Here is a 6,363-nt window from a genome sequence, read left to right on the forward strand (position 1 = left end):
ATGAGGAGGAGGGCAAAGATGTTGAATCAAAGGAACTGGGAGCAGAACAAAGCAAAGAAATTGCTTCGAAGACAAAAGAGATTAAAAAAGCAGCATTAGTGAATTCTCAAATACAAGACCCTTTGGAAGAAGTTAATTTAGGGGAAGGTTTTACAAGCAGCCCACCTATATAAGTGCTTGGTTGAATGCTCTAAACAAGGACCAGTTGTTGGTGGTTTTAAAAAGATATAAAGATTATTTTGCATGGTCTTATAATGAACTACCAGGATTGGATAGGTCATTAGTAGAACATAGGCTCCCCATGAGGCCTAATTTCAAGCCATATAAGTAAAAACCAAGAAGGACGAGTCCTGAAGTGATTCAGAAGGTCAAGGAGAATTGCTAGGCTCCTTGAGGTAGGCTTTATTAGGACAACCTGGTATGTTGAATAGCTATCCAATATTGTGCATGAAGTTAAGAAGAATGGTAAAATGAGGGTATGCATCGATTTCAGAAACCTGAATTTAGCGACTCCAAAAGATGAGTACCCCATGCCCATAGTAGATTTATTGGTGGATAGTTCAGCAGTGTAGACACCCCATTTTTGACCGACCTTAAGACTCAGACATCACCGATTGAGCGCTCGGTGACATTGCATATCGTGCTCGTTCAGAAGTCTCAGAGTCGCGGCCGTGAGCCCTGCCTCTAGATTTCCGAACCCTCTTCTGTGCCTTGTCTCGGTTTGCGAACCAGGCTCGGTTTTCTCTGTTTCTTCTCCTGAGGGGAGGGAGAGGTCCTGTAGACCATCTCTCAGTGGCCGTGGGCTACATTTGGTGGCCGTAGGCCATTTTGCCCATTTCGGAGCCCGGTTTCCGGTTTTTCGGGACCGTTGGCCGTGTGCCTCAGTTCGGGACTGCCTAACCATCTCCGTTTGCTCTAAATTTTGGCATACATCTTATTTTCTCCTTTTTGAGGGACACTGGGGTCTAAGAAACCCACTTCGTGGCCGAACGCCACTTTCGGTGCTTAATAGGCAATTTTCAGGACCCCGAACTGCGTGTTTTGGCCCCCGAGCATTCGTTTTGCATCGGTTTTCGTTCATTTTTGGCAGGTGCCTCTGTTTCATCACCAGGAAGGTCACTGGAGGGTGGGAGGCCAGCAATTATCTTAGCAACCAGTTATATTCCATTTTCGCCCTCCGGCACCCGTTTTTCTCACTTCCGAGCCAATGTTGAACACCTTGGAGCCATTTTCTTCAACCCCAAACCACATATTTGTGATGTACACACATGGGAGGACCCTAAAAGTTGGTGGCCGGCCAGAAACTCCAATTGAACCTTTTGAACCCCTCCTAAAAATGGCTTGTTCTCTCTCCTGTTTTAGAGTTTCCAAATTCGAACCACAGGGTTGTGATGAGGGGACCTGGGAGGCCACCTTTTTGTGGTGGCCGGCCACTAAAGCAAGTTGACCCTTTTGACCCCTAGCCGGCCGGCTAGGGGGGGTGGCCGGCCGGCCACCTGCAAGCCCAAAAGGTGGCCGGCCATGTTCCTTATGCCTGGTACTTTACAGCTGTATAGCTGTTTTCTCCAGAAAATATCTGTACCCGGGGGATATTTTGTGGGGGAAAGCCTTGGTCCTTTTCCCCCACCCTTTCCTTCCATGCTCCCCATCCTTTTGGTCCTCATAACCAGCTGCAAGCATTGGTTTTAGAGGTTAGAAAAATTGGTCTTCAAGCTTGCATGCAAAGATCCTCCTCCATCTCTCTCATTTCCTCGAAAACCTCCAAGTCCAACACCACCATTTCTTCTACACCACCAATCCCCACCCTTCCATCCTCCATTCCAGAAGTTTGAAGGTGTTCTCCAAGGCCTAAGGGTGCTGCAAACTCAAGCCAAGAAGCATCCAAGACTTGTCTTCAAAGGTAAGTCCTATTTCCCCTCTTTTGAGCTTAATTTTGCAACATTTCTTAGCCATACATGCTTATTGTTTTGAGCTCCGGACCTAACTGAAAGTGGCCTTCTTTTGAGCTCTTTTTCACTTTTTCTTAAGGGCTCAACCCTGTTTGAGCCCCCCATCTTGCACTTGCTTCAATATCTTCCTTGAATGCTATTTTCTTGCATGCTTTGGAAGCCTATTATGCTTCGGTTTTTGGTCATTTTACAAAACTAAAAATAGTCTTATTTTGGCCCATTCTTCATGTTTCATTAAGGGTCTTTGGCTGTTTGATGAATATTTTGTATACTTTGTGTTATAGCCACTTTTCAGCCTCATTTTGCATTGCATATCTAGCATGTTTGTATACTGTTTTGGGGTTTTTACAGTTGTGTAAATATGCATATTTTTGGTCCCTCTTCAATGTTGTAGAAGGGAATTTTTCAGTTTGGGCTTTGCATATACCACTTGCCTCTTTGGCCACCTTTTGGCCCTTTTTCTTGCATAAGAGCTTAGCCATATCTATGTTTGTTTTTAGGGTTTTTACAGTTCTGTAAAGTGGCTTATTTTTGGCCCCTCTTCAATGTTGTTGAAGGGCCCTAACCTATTTGGATTTAGCAGCTGTGAGTTGCTTCATAATCTCATGTTTAGGGCCATTTTTGCATGCCATTGTTGCCCTATCTTTGCTTGCTGTTTGGCCATGATTTGTACTGTAAAAATGCTTATTTTGAGGCTGCCTTGCTTCTGTCTTTTCATCTCGTGTACCAATTATGCATGCTTTGTATAGCTGTAGTTCATTCCATGCGCCTAATTTGCATTTCGGGGAGATTCCATGCATCGGGTGTGTTTTCGCCTCATTTCGGGGCTGTTTTCCCCCACATTTCATTGCTGAAAATCCATTAGCATGTTTGCATATCATTTCCATGCCATTGCATTGCGTATGCCATTGCCTCGGTTTGCGTGCCCGTGTGCACGCATTTCGAGGCACTTCATTCTCATCTATGGGCCTCTTGTGTGAGTGTGGCTGAGGCTCTCTCATGTTAGTATAAGTCCATGTTACATTCTATATGCCATTTCCATGCCATTGCATTGCATATACCATTGCCTCGGTTTGCGTGCCCGTGTGCACGCATTTTGAGGCACTTCATTTTCATCTATCGGCCTCTTATGTGAGTGTGGCTGAGGCTCTCTCATGTTAGTATAAGTCCATGTTGCATTCTATATGCCATTTCCATGCCATTGCATTGCATATACCATTGCCTCGGTTTGCGTGCCCGTGTGCACGCATTTCGAGGCACTTCATTTTCATCTATCGGCCTCTTATGTGAGTGTGGCTGAGGCTCTCTCATGTTAGTATAAGTCCATGTTGCATTCTATATGTCATTTCCATGCCATTGCATTGCATATGCCATTACCTCGGTTTGCGTGCCCGTGTGCACGCATTTCGAGGCACTTCATTTTCATCCATCGGCCTCTTATGTGAGTGTGGCTGAGGCTCTCTCATGTTAGTGTAAGCCCATATCACATTTTCATGTCATTTACATTGCGTATGTCATTTTCTCGGTTTGCGTGCCCGTGTGCACGCATTTCGAGGCATCTCTTTTTTATAGCATAGTGCATACTAGGTTGTATCTTAGATCGCATTCTATCATTTTCTCGGTTTGCGTGCCCGTATGTACGCATTTCGAGGCATCTCTTTTTTACAGCATAGTGCATGCTAGGTTGTATCTTAGATCGCATTCTGTCATTTTCTCGATTTGCGTGTCCGTGTGCACGTATTTCGAGGCATCTCATTTTCACAGTATAGTACATACTAGGCCTTATCTTAGTTACATTCATGCATATCATGCATATTGCATCGTGTTCGGGATAGGAGTTAGCCCGGGCACGGGAAACGAGGTGCGTTTCGTACTCCGAGTGACGGAACGTGTCTCAATTCCCAGTCACCGACACTCCGGATTACCTATGATGGAGTTAGGTTCTTGTTGTGTTTATACGTGCATTCATTCTATATTGAGTTGCACATTTCGACTCCTCTGCCATCATGCATCGATATGCGTGATTGGTGGCACGAGGATCGAGGCATGCATATTTCTGTGAAAATACATTGCTATGCCCCTTTCCTGCTCTCTGTTGCAGCAAAATGAAGAATCAGCAACTTTTCGGAGCTTGACACGCTTTCCAAGAATAACTGCTAAACAGAGGCTAATTGGGGCATCCCGGTGGATTTCCGCGCAAGACAACCCGGACATGCATCATCCATCAGAAGCAAGGCAGTCCCTGGCTTGCATGCCAGTTTTATTTATTTTCTTATTTAATTTGTTAATTAATTAGGAATTTGTATATTATTTGGACTGTAATATTTGGACTGTAATATTCTTTTATTCGGGACTGTATTATTTATTCGGACCCTCTGTACGAGGGCACAACTGTAATAAGTGTGCGTGTGTGTGCTGTATGTCTTCCAACCCCACGTCTTTCTCCCTTTTATTTACCTGCTTATGATGGTTAGATTAGGGCATATTTCAATTAGCATACAGTATGATAGCATGTTTGCATCCATTCATCTGTTTTGCATGCACCGGGCTCGGCGCATCATACTAACTGCATTGTACTTTCAATTCCAAATTGAATACATGATAGTTGTAGCATTTCATATGCCATCTTAGAATAGCCGAGCCTACTATAGTTGCATTTTGCATGCGTTGCATTAGGCATTTCTGTATACTTAGGATCATGCATGATTTCTAATGTAGTTTCTTTTTTTGGATTGGAGTACCCGGTAAGTTTTATGCTTTAGCATCCTTGCATGCGTGTGAGTGACTGCCATGAATAGCATGCTTGCCATGAGGCTATGTGCTTATGTGATATAACTGCCTGAATGCCTGTGGGTGAAGGTTGGGTTATTTGGATTGGAACAAACCATCAACTGTGAGTTTTAAGCCCACTAGATAGTGGCAAAACCATCTTTTCTAAGCCCACATGCGGGTGGCAAAATCTGCATTTTAAGCCTACTTGCGAGTAGCAAACCATCTTTCAAATAAACAAGCATGAAAAGTTTTGTTCTAATTCGGGCGACCTAGTCTATACTTATATGCTGTGTGCATCACATAGTAACCTAGGCTAATAACCGGAATAAGGACATACAAAGTTTTCAAAAATAGATATCATGGTTAGTAGAGGCCGATCTTTGATCGGGCGAGCGGGGGTGCTCACGAAGTGACCTTCCCCAATCGTACCCAAGTTCCCGAGCCGAGGCAACTTTGGTGATGACGGACACGTGGCCTTTGGCACCGAGTCAGGGTTTCCTAAATTTCCCATTAAAAAACATTTAGGTGGCGACTCTGTATCTAGCAAAGCAGTCCATGTTTGGCACTTCTTTCAAAAATCTGTTTTTCTCCAAAACGATTTGCCGGATTTGGACTCTTTGGTTCAGACTTAGAACCGTGACAAATTTGAGAGTCCTGAGCTATAGTGACCCCCAATATGAACGGAACGGGAGCCCGTTCCTCCCGGGGCGTTCGGGGACGTCTACAAGCAGGACACAAGATTTTATCAATGATGGATGAGCACTCTGGTTATAACCAAATCTGCATTGCAGAAGAGGATATCCACAAGACAACATTCAGATGTCCTGGGAACATTGCCACATTCGAATGGGTTAAAATGCCATTTGGCCTGAAGAATGCTGGGGCTACATATCAATGGGCTATGAATGCTATCTTTCATGATCTCATTAGAGGATATTTAGAGTGTTACATTGTTGAAATTGTAGTGAAGTCCTAATCCATGGAGGAACATTTGTTTCATTTGGAAGCAGTTTTTGAAAGAATGAGAAAGTTCAAGTTGAAACTTAATCCTCTCAAATGTGTTTTTGGTATATCAGCTGGAAACTTCTTGGGCTATGTAGTACACAAGAAGTGAATACATATTGATCAGAACAAAGCCAAAGCTATCATTGAAGCCAGGCCTCCATCAAGTAAGAAAGAAGTACAAAAATTCCTTGGATAGGTTAATTTTATTCGAAGATTTATTTCTAATACTGCAGGGAAAACTAAAGTATTTTCTTCCTTATTAAGGTTGAAAGATGAAGAGGAGTTTGTGTGGACAGCAGAGCATCAAACTGCTTTCGAAGGAATTAAAGTCTACTTAGCCAAGCCTCTAGTGCTGATGCCACCAAAGGGTGATAAGTCCTTGAAGTTATATATTGCTGCGGCAGAAGACTCACTATGAGTTTTCTTAGCCCAGGACAATGAAGAAGGCAAAGAACAAGCAGTTTATTACCTTAGCAAGTTTCTAAACTCTTGTGAATGTAAATATTCAGTTGTAGAAAAGCTGTGCCTTGCATTATATTTTGCTGCAATGAAACTAAGATACTATCTTTTACCTACAACTGTCTTGGTAATTGCAACCACAAATTTGGTGAAATATATGTTGTCTAGACCTATGTTG

The sequence above is a fragment of the Camellia sinensis genome, chromosome 6, assembly GCF_055761805.1.
Source record: "Camellia sinensis isolate YWXY chromosome 6, ASM5576180v1, whole genome shotgun sequence".
In the NCBI taxonomy this organism is placed as follows: domain Eukaryota; kingdom Viridiplantae; phylum Streptophyta; class Magnoliopsida; order Ericales; family Theaceae; genus Camellia; species Camellia sinensis.